The sequence below is a fragment of the Sciurus carolinensis genome, chromosome 9 (assembly GCF_902686445.1).
Source record: "Sciurus carolinensis chromosome 9, mSciCar1.2, whole genome shotgun sequence".
Classification (NCBI taxonomy): domain Eukaryota; kingdom Metazoa; phylum Chordata; class Mammalia; order Rodentia; family Sciuridae; genus Sciurus; species Sciurus carolinensis.
The window spans coordinates 5,675,072-5,695,491 of NC_062221.1; positions in this window are offsets into that span (position 1 = coordinate 5,675,072).

Below are 20,420 nucleotides of genomic sequence, written 5' to 3' on the forward strand. Positions count from 1 at the left end.
CCTTGCTGGGTGCAGCTGGGTCCCCTGGCTGGCTCTGTGTCCTACACTACTCAGTTAATAGAAACACAAACTTGGAATTGTGCCCCGGCCCAGCTGGAGCACTGATAGGTGAACATACTGCTGTTGCCTCAGTTCAGAGATAGCAGCCGTGCTTCGCCTCAAGCAAAGCAAGTCCTGCATCTTACTAGAGTGGCAGTGGCTGTTGGCAGAATTCACCACAGAATTCCTTTAGACACCAAGCTCTCCTAGTACACTTGTGGTTTTTTCATTTACCTGTTGTTTAAAGCAAGATATAGCTGTACCAATGTCTCAGTGAATCACCTGCTCGAGCACTTACAGGGCTTCCACACAGCTATTTATTTTGCTCTAGTTGACCCTGTTGTGTGCTGCATTGGCACAAAACAGGCAACTGTGGCCGTTCTTTCATTCAGTTATAACTTTAAAGCAGTGATTCCCAATCTTTTTCAAGACAAGACATCTTACCATTGCTTATTTGATTTTATGAAACCTGTTCCTTTTTTCTTCCCTAAAAGAAACAAAAGCTTTATGACATATTTATTTTTTTAATAAAACTAAGCAAAAATAAAAGTTATGGTAATTCTTTAAACCTTGTTTTGTTTCCATTTACTGTGCCTGAATTCACCACATTTGGTGATCTGTGCATGCTGGCTGGTTGTTGGGTTGAATGAGCAGATGTGTGACTGATGACTGAATGAACAGTCCTATCAGGACTTGCTGCTTAACCCTTGCTGCCCTGAGAATCCACAGGAAGAACGTTAATATTAGCAAACAACATGAGGAAAACATGAGCCAGCGTCCCCTTCAGTTGTGTAAAGGACATATAAAAAGGGATTGTGGGCTCCTTGGATTTCAGCAAGTAAAGGTCATCTCGCTGGCGTATGGGAGCCCCTCTGCTAGGACTTCACCCTCCACTGTAATGCTCACATTTCTGCAATAGGATTGTGTGTTCTGAATGAGAATAACAATCTCAATTTTCAAATGGTTCTATGGATTTAAAACACACTAAAAGGTATTTGGTAACTTCTACCAGCACAACTATAATTTACACCATTTCAGAAAACTGGAACTTACTCTTCATTTTTACTTTGGCTAAGATTTCTAGGAAGCTGGGTACAGTGACACCCACCTATATAATCTCAGTGCTTGGGAGGCTGAAGCAGGAGGCTAACTTGAACTAAAGTTTAAGACCAGTTTTAAAAAACAGACCCTGTTTAAAAAAAAAAAAAAAAGTTGGAAAGTCTGAACTCCTTGAGATAGTCCAGTGTTACAGTTCTGTAGTCAAGATTCCTTTGTGCAAAGTTTATAAATATTGGGTGGCTTAGAATTATTAATCTAAAACCTGACTGTCTTCTGTTGCCTGTTTGATTAAGTAAATGATTAGTGATAAAAGTAATCATTAGGTTCTGAAATAAGAAGTTTTATTTTACAACAATCTAAAAATGGCGAACTTTCATTTGGTGGGTCCTGTGTTCTACAGCAGAGCTGTGAAGTGCTTCACAGTACACAAAAAATAACCTTTTAAACCTGTAAGTGGCAAGAGTGCACTAAATAGCGAGTACCATGCTATCGGTTTAATGTTTTGTCAGAATACCTTACTGCCAGTTTCAATCTAAGGGTTTGTTTGATTTAAGAAAAGATGATTATAAATGTTCTTAGCTTTCCTTAGTTGGACTTCAACAAAGCACATTCCACACAGCACTCCTCCTAGATTGTAACCCACAGCACTCATTTTATTGCAAATATTTGATCATTTAATAACTTGAGCTCTTTAGTTACAACTATACCACAATCATGACAAATCATAACCTTTTACATGCTTAGTTTTCCCATCTCTGAAGTAGACTTTAATAAAGACTGTTAGTAACATTCGAACTTCAAGACCCTTCACCAAGTCTTCCGGTTCTTAGATTTGAGTGCACGTGGGCTGAGTATGGAAAGGTTTCATCAGCGTTGTTGGTCTTGTTTCATTTCTTAAGTCCTCAAAATATCTTTTGGGAGACTTAACTCCTCTGTACAACTGTCAGATGGCAGCTCTTTTGAAGCTTTAATCCTACATGAATGGAAGTGTTTGTATTAGAAATGTTTCACAAACGCCTGCTAAATTCTTCAAGCTAGTGGAGCAGTGCCCAACCATTTTAAGTATGTCAGAATTTCACAGACCTTCATGACAGTACTTGATTGTACTTAGGTTCCTAATAAAAGTCATACTGACCAAAATCTGGGAACTCAATGCTTCTTTTTAAGCAAACTTCCTTGTCACAGCCGTATATATTTACATTGATATGTGGAACATACTTAGTCTAGACGCCTTCAGTTCTCTGATGTGATAATTCCCATGTGCTGCAGGAGTTCAGTTAGCCTGGGAACCACTGGGCTTAACTATTTCTAAACCCAAATTCAATATTTTTAACTAGATATTTCTCCTTAATTATATCTGATCTTAAAATAGCCCTAATTCAATTACCTAGTTGATAGGCCCAACATGTGTTCAAAAGCTGCTAAAATACTTAGCAATTCTCAAGGGTTGAACTTTCATTTGGTGGGTCCTGTGTTTGACAGCAGAGCTGTGAAGTGCTTCACAGTACACAAAAAATAGCCTTTTAAACCTGTAAGTGGCAAGAGTGCACTGAACAGGTACCACTTGACTACATGACTGGCACTCTTCAATAAAAATACATTCCCATGCAACCATCAGTTTATAAATTGTTTCTTGAGCAACTGTGACAGATTCTGATGAGCAACCCAGATTTTGCTGACAAGTCCCCCTTGAAGGTTATGCATTTTATAGTATTTTGTTCAAGAGCTTAAGTCATACTTTCTAAGCTGGGTGCAGTTAACTTCCTTTTAGGGGTAGCAACCTTAAATCTAATTAACTTTGGTTTCAATGATTTCAACCAGCTGAACCCAGTATTTGAATTTCAATTTAATCACTTATAAATGTGGTTGGATTTCTTCTAAATGCAAATTTCTACCGATAGGACTATAGAATTTATGGCTACATTTTTCTAAAGCTGTGCAGTCTTAGTTAACTTGTAGGCGTGTGCAAGTCAGTGCTCGACAGGAGTGGGAATGCAGATTTTGTGAATCATTACTCAATTTTGTGATAAATTACTGTCATTTATCAGAAAGTGCAGCTAAGTCACAGCCTATCCAAGAAAGCTCTTTATACAATTTTAGTACTTGGCTTGCAGACAAACTGAGATAAAGCATGTAAAGCAGTTAGCACAACATCTAGCTCATAGGGTACAATCAGATTTTATCCAGGGGTGGCAGGAAGAGGAGGGTAGTAAACAGAATATGGCTTGCAAAGATGTCCAGAGCCATGTTGAGATCCTGTCTGCTTTACCTTGTATGGCCAAAGGACCTTACATATTAAGTTAATGATCTTGAGGCAGGAGATGTCTGGTCCCTCTTCTGTTGCTATAGCAGAATATCCAAAACTAATTTCTAAAGAAAAAAGATTTATTCACCTCAAGGTTCTGGTGTTCGGAATGTTCAAGATCAGACCACTGCCTCTGACCTGGCAAAGGCCTCCTGCCTTGTCGCCTGGTAGAAAAAGCAAAGGCCAAGTGGACGTATGCGAAGAGAGAAGAGGGGCCAAATCCCCCCCAGAGTCAGCCATCCCTGTGAGAAAGCACAGATCCATTCTTAAGGGCTCCATCTTGCTGCCCTGCACACCCTTCAACACTGCCACATTGAGGACCAAGCCACAGCATGAGTTCCAGTGGAAACATCATATTCTTATTGTAGCAGGGGATCATCCCATGGGGCCCAGTGTGGTCACAAGGGTGCTTGCGAGCTGAGATTGGGAGATGCTATACTGCTGGCTTCAGAGATGGGATGAGGCCATTAGCCAAGGAATGCAGGTGGCCTCCAGAAGCCAGAAGAGTAAGGGAACAGTCTGCCTGAGCCCGGGAGGACCACAGCCCTGCCGGCCCTTTGGTTGGAGGACTCCAGCCTCCAGAACTGTGAGATAATAAATGGGTGGTATCATAAGACACTAAGTTTGTGGTAGTTTGTAACAGATGCAATAGAAGCTAATCCAAGTAATTGGAATGTTAATCATATTTGGAGAATTATCAGGAAACTTCTAAAATAAATTCATAATAAAAAAAAAAAAGGCACTACCAAAGTTGTACATTTCCCAGTGCTTGTTGAAAACATGAAAGGGTCTGAAATCCCAAGGAGTAACTACCAGTGGCAATTTGGCTCTGGAATGCGTACTTACATCACAAGAGCCTGCTGCCTACACTGTGTGCCACTTTCGTTCAATCCAGGAAATTGAACCCAAAGTTCCCCTGATTTGTTACTCAAGGCGTCCAGGTACTGCTTCACATTCTTTCTGCTGCAGCAGGGCTCCCACCTACAGCAAAGCATTCTTGCTTTTTAAAATCGGATTTCCCTTCCCTCTGTGACCTACATTAGACTATATTCGGTACAGGAAGAAACTTGAAAGCCTCTAGGAAGCTGTGCCTTTGTGGCCAGTGCTGTTTGTGAAGCCATGCCACAGTGTTATGGAGCAGAGGATCGGGAGACTGCTGTGAGCAGGCTCCTGCCTCTGTCTAGGCACATCCTCCAGTTGAAGGGCAGTCCTGTCCCTGCTGTTCTGGTTCAACAGAAACCTCCCATCCAGCGCCAGAGTGGATGGAAACCAAGTGGCTCCAGTGTGACCAATGATCAGTCTCACTAGGGAGTGAGATCTCTGTCACAGAATAGCCACAGGCCCAAAGGAGCCAGTAAAGGCAAGGGGTCACTTATCCCCATTTTCCCCCATGTTCTCATCCCCATTTTTTAAGAGAGTTGTCTGGATAGTGCTGGGGCTTCCCAGATCCAGGAAAGGGATCAGGGAGTTTTCTTTGGAGACAATAGGTTGGACAGGGTAGAACAACATTTCAGAATCACAACTGCATATGTGCTCACCAACTTCAGGACCAGGTCTAAAATCTGACCAGGCCAGTCTGACTTTGTGGAAGCAAGAGATGAGGAGAAAGACATAGGTTTTGTTCTCTCCTCTTCTCCAGAAATGGAGATCTGGTGAGCAGAGTTAGAAACAGCAGGCAGACATGCCTATGGATCCCAAGACAAAGCACTCTGTTCTCTTCCACAGCTTTTGTAGAATTGCCACAGGGCCTCAGGAAGGCTGAAGAGGAGGTAGTAATGGCTGTTGGTGGTGACTGCTGTTGATGACCTAGTAATGGCACTGGGGATGGGGGTGTTCGTGGTCAGGGTGGTCATATGGGTCATAGTGGTGATGACGGTCATGATGGTATTGCTGTTACTGGTAGTGATGGTAGTGGGGAGGGAAGGAACCACAACTTGTAGAGCTGATCTAGAGAATGTAAGGATAATAAATCTTTTATTGACCCAGTTCTGCTATAGAAACTCCTACGGGAGAAAGGAAGTATAAAAATTTCGACCTTGAACCCTGCCTAAAAAATTCCACCAGGAAATTGGAGTCAAAACAGAAAAATAGTTCATTCAAAAGTTCCTATTGATTGATTGTCAGTAAATGTTTTTTACTTAGGAAGGTGCGTTTATGGGCTTCTGATTTTGAAAGTGACTTTTCTGTTCATGCACCTCCAGGTTTATGGAACAGGTCAGGTCAAGCTCACCAGCTCCTGGGAGCACCCTTCACTCGTCTGTGTGAGTGGTGCTAGAACAGCAGCTAGGCTGAGGGCCCCGGCACAACATAGTTGCCTGTTGTGGTCTGAGAAACTGGGCTGCCCTGTGAGTTCAGCAGATATCTAAGAAGGCAGAAAGGGACAGCTCCTGAAGGGACAGCATCCCTCCCAACATCAGGGAGACAGGCCAGGCCCAACACTGGCCAGCAAGGGAGCTCAGGAAAGGCACTTACCTAAGAGCTAAGTTCTTTCCAATGCTGAGCTGTCCTTGCCCTGTGTTATCCACAGATCTTTGTAAAATCTTGCAACAGCCTTGTGTCTTTGGTACATTAAGGAATGCCTGAGAGGGGTCATGGACTACTGGGCTCATGTAGAGACTGAAACCTGCAGATGAGTGAGCTGACCCCAGAGAGGGACTCAGGCAGCCGCTAGGGAAATAAAACAAAGCCTGCTCTGGGTGAATGTGTCCTCTCTCTCCAAATTCATGTTGAAACCTAATCTCCAGTATGTTGGTGTTTGGAGTTCATCGAGTCCTGCGGTCAGAGATCTCACACATGGGATTAGGATCTTCATAAAGGAATGCTACCTGTCCCTTCTGCCAGGTGAGGACACCATGAAAAGATGCTGTCTAGTGACTTGGAAGTGGGTCCTTGCCAAATCTGCTGGAGCCTGGATCTTGGACTCCCAGCCTCTACCCTGTGAGGAATGGCTTTCTGTTATTTATAGGTCACCTAGACTACGCTGGCTTGTTAAGTCTTCCTGAACAGACGAAGGTAAGTATTTCTTTAAAAATTTGAAATGTTATACTGGCTTTCCCATAAACAAGTGGGAGAGGAGGAGTCTACTTCTTCTAAGGAGACAGTGGCGAGCAGCCCTCAAAGCTGGAGAACTTGGAGATACTCAGGTACTGTGATTATACTTAGGCTTAATAAGCGTGAATTGACACCTACTAAATAAGTACTGTGGACCAGGCTCTGTGCTAAGAACTCAGCCTTCCCTCAGTTGCCTTATCTCAATTAAAAATTAAGAAAATAAAAGCATATAGTTATTTTAATCCAGAGAATATAACCAGCACAGAGAGCTCTACTTAAACCTAAGCCTGCTAACTTCCAAGTTCACACTCAAAATCACTGGTCTCTAAACACTGTTGTGTACATTCCAATCATTAAAAATTTCAAGGGCATGAGCCTTACCGTACGTGAGCAGTTTTCTTCTATTAAGTATACACAAAATTAAGGGGGGGGCATGATGAAAGCAGAAGAGGAACAGGGGAGAGGGAGGGCAAGTCGTGGGAAACAAAATTGATCAAATGGTTACGTGCTTGTGCAGATCTGCCACAGTGAAAACCACCATTCTCTATAATTACTATCACGAATAAAAAATCACAGTTCATTATTTTTAATTAAAATAACAAAAAAGTATATACAAAATATAACTAAAATATTAATAACAGTAACTGGAAAATATAAGGACACATCTAACAGAAGTAGTCTATCACCGACTGAGCTTACCAAATCACAATACTCAGTTTTCATTTTTAACCTGCTTGGGCAAAAAATTCTGTTAAAATTCAGCTAGTAAATATTCACATCTCCAGTTTTCAATCAGTGGTTCTTAAAAATGAGTGGGAAGGTGTTGTATTTTCATATTATTAAGATATACAGAAATTTCACTGACACTCCTCATTTATATGGTTTTCAGAAAGAATAAAAAAATTTTCTAGTTCCCAGTATTTCTAAGAATGCAGATGTGAACATTTTTTTTGATCCACATGTTTTTTAGAAACAATTACATAAAATGGAAACACTTCAAAATATTCTTTTTCAAAACACTCTCTGCACCAGGATCTTGTGAAATATGTAAGCATTTCTCATTCATTGTTTCAAAATGTTCCTTTACCTTGAAAAGACAGTTTATGTATTTTTTTCCCCTGAAAGTATCTTATAGGTCACTAGAGTTAGCTATTTGTCATCAGAAAGGAAGATCAGCAACGTTGAAACAGGGTGTTTTCATAATATAAAAGGATAGAACTCATCTTTAAATTCACCATTCTTTTCAGAACTTTGTCACGAGACAGCAGTGGACCTGGATGTGCTATAAAGATCATCATGGCTATAAGCCCCTGCCCCCATCATTTTACAAAAATTGAACTAGTTAGGACAGGTCACATATTTCCTGTGACGGGCTTGAGAGTAAGTGTTTAGGTTTGAGGAGTTGAGTCCCCTCACCAGTACTAACCACAGCTTTCTCAACCCCTACTGTCTGAAAGCAACCACAGATGAGTGAACCTCACTGTTCAAATGAAACTTTATCTACAAAAACAGGCAGCAGAGCAGATTTGGCCCAAGGGCCATGATTTGTACACCCCTTCACTTTAGATGACACAATCCTAAATCCACTCAACCAAGCACAAATAAACTGCAGTTGGGAAAAGAACGGGGAAACCCCCCTCTGCTCTGGGAACCCGTGCCTGCTGCATGTGAGATGTGCCCACCCAACAGACAGACCTAAGGAGGGTGCCAGTGTCATTGAACTTAAAAACTGGGGACTCTTCACATTTTTAAATTTTTTAATGTAAGATAAAAATGAATGTATGCTGGCCAGTGGTGCAGCCTATAATCCCAGCAGCTTGGGAGGCTGAGGCGGGAGAACCAAGACCAGCCTAAGTAATTTAATAAGTTCCTGTCTCAGAATTAAAAATAAAAAAGGGTTGGGGATGTGGCTCAGTGGTAGAGCACCTGGGTTCAATCCCAGCACTGGGAGGGGAGAGGGTAACGGGGTTCTAGTGTCTTCCTCTTCTCAGCTCTCCACCTCTGAGATACTGGCCTGCAGCCACTGCCTCTGGCTACGAAAGTGGTGGTCAGGGTACAAGTGAAGGAGCGGGTGTGCGGGAGCTTCTTGACTCTGACACCAGCGCTGTGGTTTGGAGCTGGCCTGTCTCCCACGGTTCACGTGCTGGAAGTTTGGTCCCCAGTGAAATGGTATTGAATGGCGGTTGTCAGACCTTAAGAAGCAGGGCCCCTGGAAGCTGGCGGGGTGCTGACCATCTTCATGGAGGGATTAGGGCTGGCCTTGCAGAGTGGGATGAGTCTCAGAAAGTGTGACGGAGGGCTGATGTGACACTTGAGCCTGACCCTTCCCATTGTCTCACCATAGGATTTTTTCCGCATGTGCTGCTCACTGCTCTCCTAGGTGTTCCTGTCCTGTGATGGCTGCCTTGTGATACAGCCAGAGGCCCTCACTCTAAGCAGAACAGACGGCCACCCACTCTTGGACTTTCAGACTCCACAGCTGTGAGCTAAATAAACCTATTTTCCTTACAAAAGTGCCAAGCTTCAGTTATTTTGTTACAGCAACATAGACTAAGGGAATTAGCCAGCTTTCAGATGTGGGGCACTGATGCCAAGTCTGCCTTCGGGGTGAAGCTCAAGGGTTACAGAGACGAACCAACAGAAGAAGAAACAGAACAGGGCTTGTGGCTCCCAGTCAGATCTCTAGTCCCTGTCCAGGCGCAGTCCACGTGCTCTGACCACACGCGTTGTCATCATTTCCTGGAGGTATGTCTTCACAACGAGACCACGAGCCCCTGAGGGGTCTTTGTATCCTTAGTGCTTTTTCAGAAACCAGGTGTCTTCTACACTCAATAGGTTTCCTCAGTGAGGGGCAGAGGCCGTAGCCAGGAGCAGGCTTCTGGAGACCGTTCTTAAGGAGTAAGGTTGACCTCAGAGCTAAGAGTAACTAGGATAAGACAGACACGTGGCACCGTAAGGCAGCATGTGTCCCCAAAGCATCGCTGTGAACCACAGACCCACCCCAGCCGGGGGCGGGTCCCTCTGGCTCAGCAGAGTGGGTCTCTCGCTCCCAGGACACATAAGGCAGTACAGGCATCAGCTTTGGTCATGTCCACAGACAGGCAGAGTGGACACAACCTGACTGGGTTGGTCAAGACGGACGGCCACACGGGTTGATTCTGATAGAACAGGGCCCTTGCTGCCAAATGATGTCGTTTGTTTAGACTTTTGACCTGGGAAATGCCCAGTTCCTCTTACTTGGGGCCATGTGACCATCACCTACCATGCAAGTGCAGGAACCCGACCATGCGGAGACATCGCCGGCTGGCGAGGCAACCTCAGCAGCAGGGCTCCCCAAGGACGCAGGCTGGCCTGCCTTCCTCAGGTCACATTTGCTGGAGTTTGTTTACGTGTCTCAGGCGTTGTTAAATCTAGACATTATTTGTCAATTAGGATGCCTTTAATCACGTGACGTTTTAAAGACCCTGACACTCGGCATTCTCTCTCAATTCCTACTGAATCAACATGTTCAGCTGTCCTCAGGACGGGGAAAAAGACCACACAGGGTGAATAAAAGTGTCAGTATTGTAGAATGTGAAAGTGGAAAATTAATTATTTTTCAAGCAGCAAAGAACTATGCTTGGAGAAATCTTCAATTCTAGTCCCAGATTTTCTGAGAGCTTTAACCAAGTCACTTAACCCCTCTGGGTCTGTAAGATGAGTGCTCAGATCTCCACAGGCCTTCCACACAATAATTCTAAAAAAAGTTAGGAAATAGTGACCCTGTAATTTGGCTTGTTACTGTGGAAGACCTTGACCTTAGAGACACAATAAGCTTCATTCAGTCATCTGATTCTGGACTGAGTGACTCCAAAAAGGGTCTCAAAAGATAGAAGGTTGCAAGCTGAAATCCAAGATGGCTTGCACTCATCACCCAGAGTCCCCAGGACTGACATGTGCTGCCTATAAGACCTTCCCTCCCTGGGAGGCAGCCAGTCTTGAGTTCCAGAGTTGCGTCTGGCTTTTTTTCTCTCTGAGGTTTTCTTCCCCGCACCTCCGCCTCTGTCTCCCCAGATGTCAGAGGATGTGTGTTGTCTAGGGAAGAAACAAAGGCCTTCCCTGAAACCTGGTCCTGAGACCGAGGGACCCTGGCCCAGAGCTGGCTTGGCCCTCTGCAGTGACTCACCTCTCACAGCTTCCTCCTTGGTCAGCACCCTCGGCACAGGCCTGCCTGGCAAGACCTCCTGCAATTTCGACTCAGCGTTTTTCCCTGGTGTTCCTGCGGCGGTGGAAAACCACGGCCTGTGAGCTCACATCCAGGAACACCTGTCACCCGCACCCAGCTTCCAGCATGCAGGCTCCACGCCACTCAGCTCCCGAGCGTAGCATGCAGAGAGCCATCCACGCCCTGTGATGAGCAGGTCCTGTCCCCCTGCCCTCCGCGGACAGGCTTTCTGACCCAGCCGCTCACGAAGCTGCTCTGGGGCTGGTACCAGGGCTGTTCCAACGAGCCCTTTCTCCTTCCTGCAGCCCCAGAGGGACTCCCACCGCAGGCCACACTGCCAATTCCCGGAGCCCTGCCTAATGGAAATTTTGCCTACGGCAATTTAATGCCTCACAACCCCACTAGCGACATACCTGGTGCACTTGAAAAGTAGACGCTGAATGTCATTTTATGGCTGTTTCAGTTTATCAATGGCAAATTTCCTTTAAAAAAAAACATACACGTGCTTTATTGAACACGGACAGCGTTCAGCTCCAGGAGGAGTAGAGGTGAGGTGTACTATCTACTCCTCCTCTTGACAAGAGGTAACCAAGGCTTGCCCTTGGAATGCAGACGTCTGGAAGGTATCTATTTCCATCGATTTCTTAACATTGTCCTGGTAGCTGATGGCTCTTATCAGTCCGTCATCACAAGGGCCCAGCAATGAGACACAGCAAGAGCCGAGGAAAACATGCCTGCCGGAACAGGTTCCTTCCTAGAAACCGAGGCCTGTTCCAGCATAGGAGGAGACTGGAATGTCACATGCCCTGGAAAGTATTTTTCAAGAAGTCTTTTTCTTTCCAATTCACCATCTGAACATTAGTCAGGGTAGTTGTTCAAATCTTTGTGTGAACTGTCTTCCAGGGAAGACCTCTGTCCTCAGGGGAGATCCCTTCCCTGAACTGTCTCCTGAGCTCCGTCTTGGAGAGCCCATACTGAACCCTGGCTGAGAAGTGGGCAGTGGGCAAGGTAACCTCACCAACCCCGGGTGCTCATCCTAGCACTAAATCCATCCCAGTTGGCACTGTGATGCACAAGTACACAGGAAAAGAGCTACGTATGAGAGTTATGTTTATAAGAATAAAATAAGTATATTTTAATTTTATACATTATTTTGATTAGTTATTAACATATAAATATATTTATTCATATATTTTTATTTTATTTTGTATCCTATATATATTTATTTATTTTACTTATTTATTTTTGGTACTGGGAATTGAACCCAGAGTCATTTTACCACTGAGCCACATCCCCAAACCTTTTTATTTGTATTTGAGACAGGGTCTCACTAAGTTGCTTAGGGGCCTCTCTAGGTCGCTGAGCTTAGCCTCACACTTGTGATCTTCCTGTCTCAGTCCCCCACCCCGATCTGCTGGGATTCAGGTGGGTGCCACCATGCCCAGCTCCTATCTAGTTATTTATACTGCCATGTGTCATTTTTCAAAACATCTATTTATTTAAAAAGTGAACACATGCACAAGTAGAGAATGTGAAGGTTACAAAAGAATATGCAGAGTTTCCCTGTTCAAGGCAGAAATGGGATCAGCTGCTGAGAGGACCTTCCAAAGATAATGTGACTTTCAGAGATGACAACATATTAGGCACAGTTCTTGCAACCATGCTTTTCTCCACTGGACAGTTTTCCCTGAAGCTCGACTTCTTTCCTTTTAGTGGCTGCAAAGTACTTTCTCACGTGAATGTTCTGTGATTTCTTTGCCCTCCTATTGATGGGCTGTTCGCGGCGTGTTGCCACTATACCCTGCTGTGGCGAGTTCTGTGTACCTACCCCTTCATGCCTAGGTGATATTATGTCTATAGATCAATTGCTGGAAGTGGGGCTGTTGGGTCGAAGGATGGCCCATGGGAAATCTGGGTACAGGTCGCGGCGCTGCCCATCCTAGAGGCTGCACCAAGCCACCAGCCCTCCCACACCTCCCACCCAAGTGGAAGGGCTGGAGGACTGTGGTCTCCTAGTCAGCCTCTTCACTCTCTTTGTCTTTTGGAGTTCCTTTAAACACAGAGAAGTCAACCTAATATAATGTGACACAATTATCATTCAGGTCTTAATATTGCGTGTCACTGGCAGAAATTCCTTTGCTCTTTGTCTGTTTATTTTCTCCCCTACCTGGCTACCACCAGCTAGAAGGTAGACTGCAGGAAGGACCAGCAGTCCTGTTGGCTCTGCACCTTGAAGGAGCAAACTCGGTGTTTGTTGAATGACGGGCTGGTTGCCCAGGTGCCTCTGGTACCAAGGATGTTCACCTGGAAGAATGCTCCAGGCCCCTCCAAGAAAGGCATGAAGCTGGGGGCTCAGGGAGGAGTTTCTAACAGATTCTGGAAGTGTTCTACAGGCCTTGGAGGGAAAACGAGGCCCACATCAACATCAAGGAAAACCAGTGGGGCTGGCAGAAAAGATCCAGTCCTCTGATTTGGGCCTGGAGGAAAATAAATTGCATTATCCTTGCCTCTGAGCAAAACAGGGGGCAAAGCGAAATATGATTCAATATTGGTAAAGTGGCTCGAGGAACATTTTTTAGCAGAGGACTTTGAGTCTGTGCAGCCTGTGTTTGAGGAAACTCTCACGGAACACAGTGGTAAGGGGCATGTTTGCCGCAGGGGTGTTTCCGAGCTCCCCGGGTCATCCAGGCAGGCCCCAGCGTGGCCTGCAGGTCGGGCGAGCCCTGATTATTGGACTCGGCCGGGTGGGAAACTTCAGCGACAACTTTGGCATCAACATTTCCTGCCACCATTCTCTGGCTTGGCACCGGGAAGACGTGACGATGTTGTCTGAGCTTTCTAGACTTTGTACGTCCTGGGAGACATGGGACACCGAGTGAACTTGCCCAGGTGAGAGTGCTCCTCCGTTTTGAGTGGTCAGCGAGTGAAGGAGGGCGCCTCTTCACCGACTCGGCGGGAGCGCCTCTCAAGTCTGCGGCTCGGTTTCTCGTGAGGAAATCGCATGGAGGTTCTGCGCCCCAGTGCCAGGCCGAGGGGTGGCTACGGGGACCTCGGACCCCTTTCCACGTGAAGGTCGCCTCCCCCAGTTCCTTGATACGGATGATGAGGGTTTTCTCAAACTTGTAGAAACAGCAGCTTCGGAGTTTGGCCAGCCCCTCTTCCGGTTGGACTGCAGTGCCTACATACCTGCAGAGAATTTTCTAGAACCAGTGGGCATGGTTGTCCAGACTCCAAGGCCCGGAGGAGCCACCATCACAGGCCCATCGGCCCTGGCCAGACTTCCCACCTCAGCAGCCCAGGGACCTGCGTGCACTTCTGACCCTGGAAGAATGTGGCAGGACTGGGTGATCCTGTGTGGGACAGACCCGCAGCGCCTGGCTCAAGAGAACCTCTGGGAGACGGCCCAGTGTCTCTTCTCAGGCCCAGCTCGACACTTCCAAATGCTAACACTTGGCAGAAAGTGGGACCCCCGCTCTGGGCTTTGCCAAGCTCTGGCCCCTCCAGACCTGGGCACCGGAGCAGATTTCACCAAAGCTGGCACAGCGCCGAGGCATTTTGAGCCCCTTGGTTTCTAGGACATGAGGGCTAAAATGGATCCACAGTGTTCTGGATGCTCCTTCTTTCTGTAGCATACATTGTTCAGACCTTTGGTAAAAATACTCTTCAAAGAAAAATGAATTACATATTTGTGTTTGAGAGACGTAGTGGGTTTTGAAATATGGTAACGCTAAGATTCTGCTCCATCTAAGATTCCCTACGTATTTCCCTATAGCTTATAAACATCTGTCTGCCTTAGATTTCTGCCCAGGAAATAAGAATCTCAAATAACTTGAGCAGCTGAGAGCCAAATAGGTGCGTCCCAGGTAAGGAACAGGGGTGTTGCTGAGTGCCACCAGGATTGCCCCAGAAAGGAAATGTCCTCCAGTCACCTTGCGGAGTGTGGCTTTGAGTCTTGGCGGTGCCTGTCCTTCTGATGAACCGCCACGGAACCTGTGCATCAGCCAGGTTGGTGCCTCGGGGCTTCTCTGAAGTCTCTAAGTCCTCCCGGAACTGTCCTGTCCAGGACCTATAAACAGCCAGCCTGGCTGCCTGCATCCTGGCCCCGAAGCAAAGTTGCCCTAGAAGAGCCCACAAATGGCCAGCCAGGAGATGGCCGTCGCCTCTGGAGGAGGACGTGTGTGCCAACCAGCAGCTTATGGATGTTTGCGGTTCCTCATCTGAGCGGAGAGCTCGTTTCAGATCTGACAGCGAGTTCTTCAGAAGAGCTCGAAGCCCGGTTTAAAAGCCCTCGCTCGCTGAGGGGCAGTGCAGGGCCTGGCTCATAAGCCCAGCCAGGCAGGCCTGCTCTTGACCCCCAAGGCTCGCAGAAAGCAGCCAGGACTTAGGTGTCACTCATCTCATACTAATAGAGGCCCGACTATGACCAGGCACCATGCGGGCCTGGGGATACAGCAGCCCAGAATCACCTGCGCTCCTTCCTGCAGAAGCTTCATTTGCATATCATCCCCAGGGTTGGCCTTCGTAACTCTGATACAGGCCTCGAGCCCTTGGGAAGCTAAAGTGCCAGCCCTCAGCCAGTGCTGCATTTAAATTTTTTTTTTAAAAATTTGTTCTCTTTTGTTATACATGACACTAGAATGTATTTTGACATATCAAACATACATTCTTGTGGTCATACATGATGTAGAGTTACACTGGTGGTGTATTCATATATGAGCAGAGGAAAGTTACGTCCAACTCATTCTGCTGTCTTTCCCTTTCCCTTCCTCCTTCCTTTCCCTCATTCCCCTTTGTCTAATCCAATGAACTTCTATTGCACCCCCCCCCCTCCCACCCCTGGCTTATCATCCGCATATCAGAGAGAACATTCCACCTTTGGGTATTTGGGATCGGTTTATTTCACTTAGCATGATAGTTTTCAGTTCCATCCATTTACCAGCAAATGCCATCATTTCATTCTTTTTTATGGCTGTGTAATATTCCATCATTTAAATGTACCACATTTCCTTCATCCGTTCATCTGTTGAAGGGCACCTAGGTTGGTTCCATAGCTTAGCTATTGTGAATTGAGCTGCTATAAACATTGATGTGGCTGTGTCAGGGCTGCGTTTTTAAAATGTGCATTGATGGTATTTTCCCTCTGTCAAGCTTTCAAGACACCCCAAGAGAAAGTGCCGTCCAGGAGCAGGGAAGCTGCCCAGTGTAAGGTTGGAGGAACACGAACCAGGCCTCAGGAGTGCCGTCCAGCCCTGTGGCTAGCATGCTTGCTGCGTCCGCTGCCCAGTCTCCACCAACAAAGCAGGGCTGGCCTGTGGGCCTGTCATCAAGGGTGTGTGTGCATCAGCTGGCAGCGACGGCCTCTGGAAAGTCCACACCGCACGAGAGGGCAGGTAGAGGAGACCACGTGCCACCTGCCCCTGCGGCTCAGGGGCTGCTGCCGTGCAAATAGGACAGCGCTCAGCCCGACGCCCGAGAGCCGTGCAGAGGCCCGGAGCTGCGTGGCCAGGAGGCGCGTCAGCAGGCTTGGGGAGAGAGGGTTCAGATCCCTGCCAGGGACGGATGACTCAGCAAGGGGGGCACGTGTTCCCAGGGCTGGTGCGTTTCCTTTGCACCGGAGGGAACAAAAAGTCACCTCCGAGAGGCATTTATTTTCTGAGACGGAGGCAGCCGGCGGCTGTGGGCACTGCTCCTGGGCTCGGGTGGACGTCCGAATTACCCGGCAAGTTATGTGGTACGGCGATGCCGGCGCTCGGCAGGAACAGGAGCCGGGGCTGGCGGACAGGTGAGTCTCCCCTGTGCTGTGTTGCTCTTCAGTGGGGAAAGCGCTCCATATTCTGATGAGGTGGTTTATGAGGAATAAAGCAACCTGAAAACCAAAGGTGTGACAAAGCCATGTGTCATTCAGTTTCAAAGGCGGTGTGACCCAAGGTGGGACCGGAAGAACTTCGAAGACCGCCAGGGAGAGAGGGCACGGTATTCCCAGGCCTCCAGGACCTACGGGAAGCCCGGATGAACAGCTTGTTGCCAGGAAGGCCGAGCCCTCTACAGGAGGGATGGCTTGGGTCACAACAGTGATAAGCCCGGGCCGGGCTCGTGCTGCCTGTGACGGTGCCCGGCTGCCACTCCCCTGACTCTTCCTCTCCTCCCTGTCTGCTTCTCACCATGATTAATAGGTTTTGTTTGTTTAAGTAAAAAGGACAACTTTTGACCTCTTTGGAGCCTGAGGTGCTCCAAGTATGTCACATGTGCAGAGAGACTGGAGGCCAGGAGATGGACGCCGGGGAGCTGGGTCTCCACTTCCTGGTCACAGGGCTTTGTGTCAGGGATTATCAACACCCAGGGAGGGAGGGAGTGGGCAGGCAAGCCACCCAGCAGGAATGCGGGGACAGGCCGCACTCAGGGCAGACCACAGTCAGCAGCCTCCACTGGGGGAAGGCCACTCTGGGACACCTGGGAGGCCTGGGGATCAGCACCAGATCGGGCACTGGCCGCTCCTACGGCCCGGTGTCCGCAAGTATGGAGTTCCCAGGGAGGCTCGCTGCTGAGTGCCAGGGTAGGCAGGGTGCGAGCAAAGCCACACTGCTGCCCCGAGCTGGAGCCCGGGCCTTCCCACGGGTCCAGCCAGGCTTCCCGAGACTCCGTGGATCCCAGAAGCTCTGCAGCGCACCATCCCGGCAGCCCAGGTCCCCGGAGCCACCTCTGCCCTGGATTCATGGACGCTGACTAGATGACCATGAACCCCGACTTCTGTGCCAGTGGTCAGAGGGGCTGGGGCACCCTTCACGAGACCCATCTGTTCTCCACTCGATGGTCAATTTATGAATAAACAAATAGGAGGAGCTGCAAGATCCCCCTGGGGTTGTCACCACCTCAGAGTGAAACCACGAGACCAAGGAGTCTGCCAGGCGCCGTGGCGAATGCCTGTAATCCCAGAGCTCAGGAGGCCGAGGCAGGAGGGTGGTGAGTTCAAAGCCAGCCTCGAAACTTAGCCAGGACCTAACCGCCATAGCGAAACCCTGTCTCAAAATAAAAACCTAAAAGAGCTGGGGATGTGGCTCAGTGGCTAAGCGTCCTAGGTTCAATCACTGATTAAAAAAAAGAAATAGAACAAGGGGTCAAAAATGCCAAATTTGGCCAGCCTGCGAGGCGTGCGAGGCCTGTCGGAAGGGGGCAGCCCTTCCAGCCAGCGCACAACGCCTGGGGATTTTGGCCACCTCAGCGTGTCCTTCACACACAGCTCTGCACTTGACCTCCGGCAGGCTGGGCCCAGGTGGGGAGAGTGCACTGCCTGGCTTTGCAGTTGGCATAGCGTCCCTCTGCTGTCTTTGAAAACACATCTTTCGGATGGAATTAGCACCACGAGGTGTCCACGGCACAAGGTCACCACGGTCTTGGGCTGTCTGGTCAGGCAGCAGGCTTATTGGTGGACATACTCCATAGGCCTAAGGGACTGAATCAGCCAAGTGAAAAGCGGGCAGAGAGTGGGCGGGTGGAAGTCGCCACTGTTCAGCATTGTACTGGCTCTTCCCGAGAATTTCCCTCTCCCCCTAAAAGGTGGCAGCAGCTCAGGAGATTTGAAGGACACCCAGCACAGGTGACCACGGGAATCATTAAATAAACTGAATTACGAGAATGCAGGGTGATACAGCCATCCCTGTGCGAGCCAAGGAATGGGGACGTGGAGGGCCGTTACATGATTTTTATCCTTCCATGTGTGTTGGAAAGCATTTAAATAAATGTTTTAAAAAGACTCTGAACACCCACTTGAAATGATAGAGGATTCTTTTATTCAACTCCACTAGAATTAAAAATTCTCATCCTTCTTCAGCTCCTGGGAAGAATGGTCATGAACAGGTTGGGAAGATGTCTAGGGCCGAGTTTGTATTCGTATGATTCTGAAGAGGCACAGCAGCCCTGCAAGAGATGACATTACCCCACGGACAGGCGGACCCAGGGAGAGTCAGGAGTGGGACCCACAGGAAGCACAGCTCCCCACAGCCCCGGGTTCCGCGGCTTGCAGAGGGTCATCACTCGTCAGCTCAGCTGGACACACAAATGACAGGAACTCAGACCTCTAGCTCTCTTTGCCAGAGAGGAGCAGGTGAGGCTGGGAAAAGCCGGGTTTACCCTTCGGCAATTATTATGGGGAAGAACATTTAGGAAACTCTCCATTCGTCTGCACTGCTGGCTCTTGCACACCCACCCCTGCCGAGAGACCAACTTGCTCCTCCAAACAAACCCCTGCTTTGGAGGCTGTCATTTGGAGCTCTTTGCTCCTGGGTGACATGAACTGTCACACATGACCCTGCTTCTTTATCTTCCAATGTGTGTACTGCAGGGTGTTGCCACTGTCCAGAGAGGAGGGCCCGAGAGCACCCAACGTCTGCTGCCAGACAGTCACCAAAAGTGGCAGAGCATTCGAAGTGGAGGGTGGGAGGCCCCTGTCCTTCACTTCACAGCTTCCCCGCGACCAGCAGCGCCACGCCCTCATGGTATGTTTGATCTTTGAACACTATGAAGTTGGAGAACAAAAGAAATCTGTTTGAAAGAGAACATCAGGCCCTCGGTTCCTGCAGAGGATTGTCATCCAGTCCTCCCTTCTAGTTTTCAAGGGCCAGTTTTGCTATCTGCATTTTCTTCCTTGGCTGGCTCGGTGGGCTAAATGGAAGGCAGGATCAGTCCCCAGCCAGAAAGAACAATGGCTGCTGAGATTTGCCAAGAGTCAGAGACTGAAGCATTTCTCACCATGGCCTGCGTTCCAGAAAACCATGAAATTCCAGGGCTCTGTGGAGACTCTGGAGCTCAAAGAGGGCTGAATTATCTCAGCTTCATCTCAGCCTCGAGGGAACTGCCATGGATTGTGAAAACCTACAAGAATGAGCACACCCCACACACCCTACCGTGAAGACCACAGAATCGCAGTGGCTCCGGGCCGTCGGACCAACTCCCAATGCTGAGAGGGTCAGAAGGCCTCTCCATACATCATTGCGAGGGAGGACTCAGGACTTCTTCCCCACTTGCTGGCTGAGAACCTCCCAGCTGCTGACTTCTCTCGCCCAGTGGAAGCCGGAGCAGTGGAGGACAGAGGAGGCCTGCACTGACCTCAAGGTCAGGATGGCACCTTTTCCAAAGAGAGACCTCTTGGGATGCATCTCTGTGGTCTTGAGACAGAGGTGGAGGCGACTGAGCCCTGTGAGCACCCATAGCAGGAGAGGTTCCTGCGTCCCTTCAGCCAGGGTGCCAGGCTGGCCAGGGAAATGCAGCCGTGGGAACCACAGCTCCCCGAGAGGCCAGGCTTCCTTATCTGCAATTGCAAGGGCCTGCTGCCACAGACTGCCACACCTGGGCCCCGGCGGGACCCCAGTCTCCCAAGTGACGACCTCAGCAGACCATTCCTACGACCTTGGGGGCCGGGCCTCTAAGAATACAGAACGTTCAGCCAGAAAGGTGCCCAAGCCACCTAATGGCTGCGCCTGTGGTAGGATAAGATGATTTCGTAGGTGAACTTTCCATTCATTCCTTTAAGCTCCAAAATGTCTCTGGTAAGCTCTTTACGAAGGAAGCATCTCTGTTCTAGTCGACAGGTCCTAAATACAATTCAACCTTCCTTAGGAACAGGGTGACACTCTTACGCGTCAGTTTCCCCATCTATGAAATGGAGAAATCAACAGCCCTGACCTCAAAAGGCTGTCTGGGTTGGATAAGACGTGACAGGTGACGTGCTCAGGCCACACATGATCCTCACCAGCATGGAACTGACAC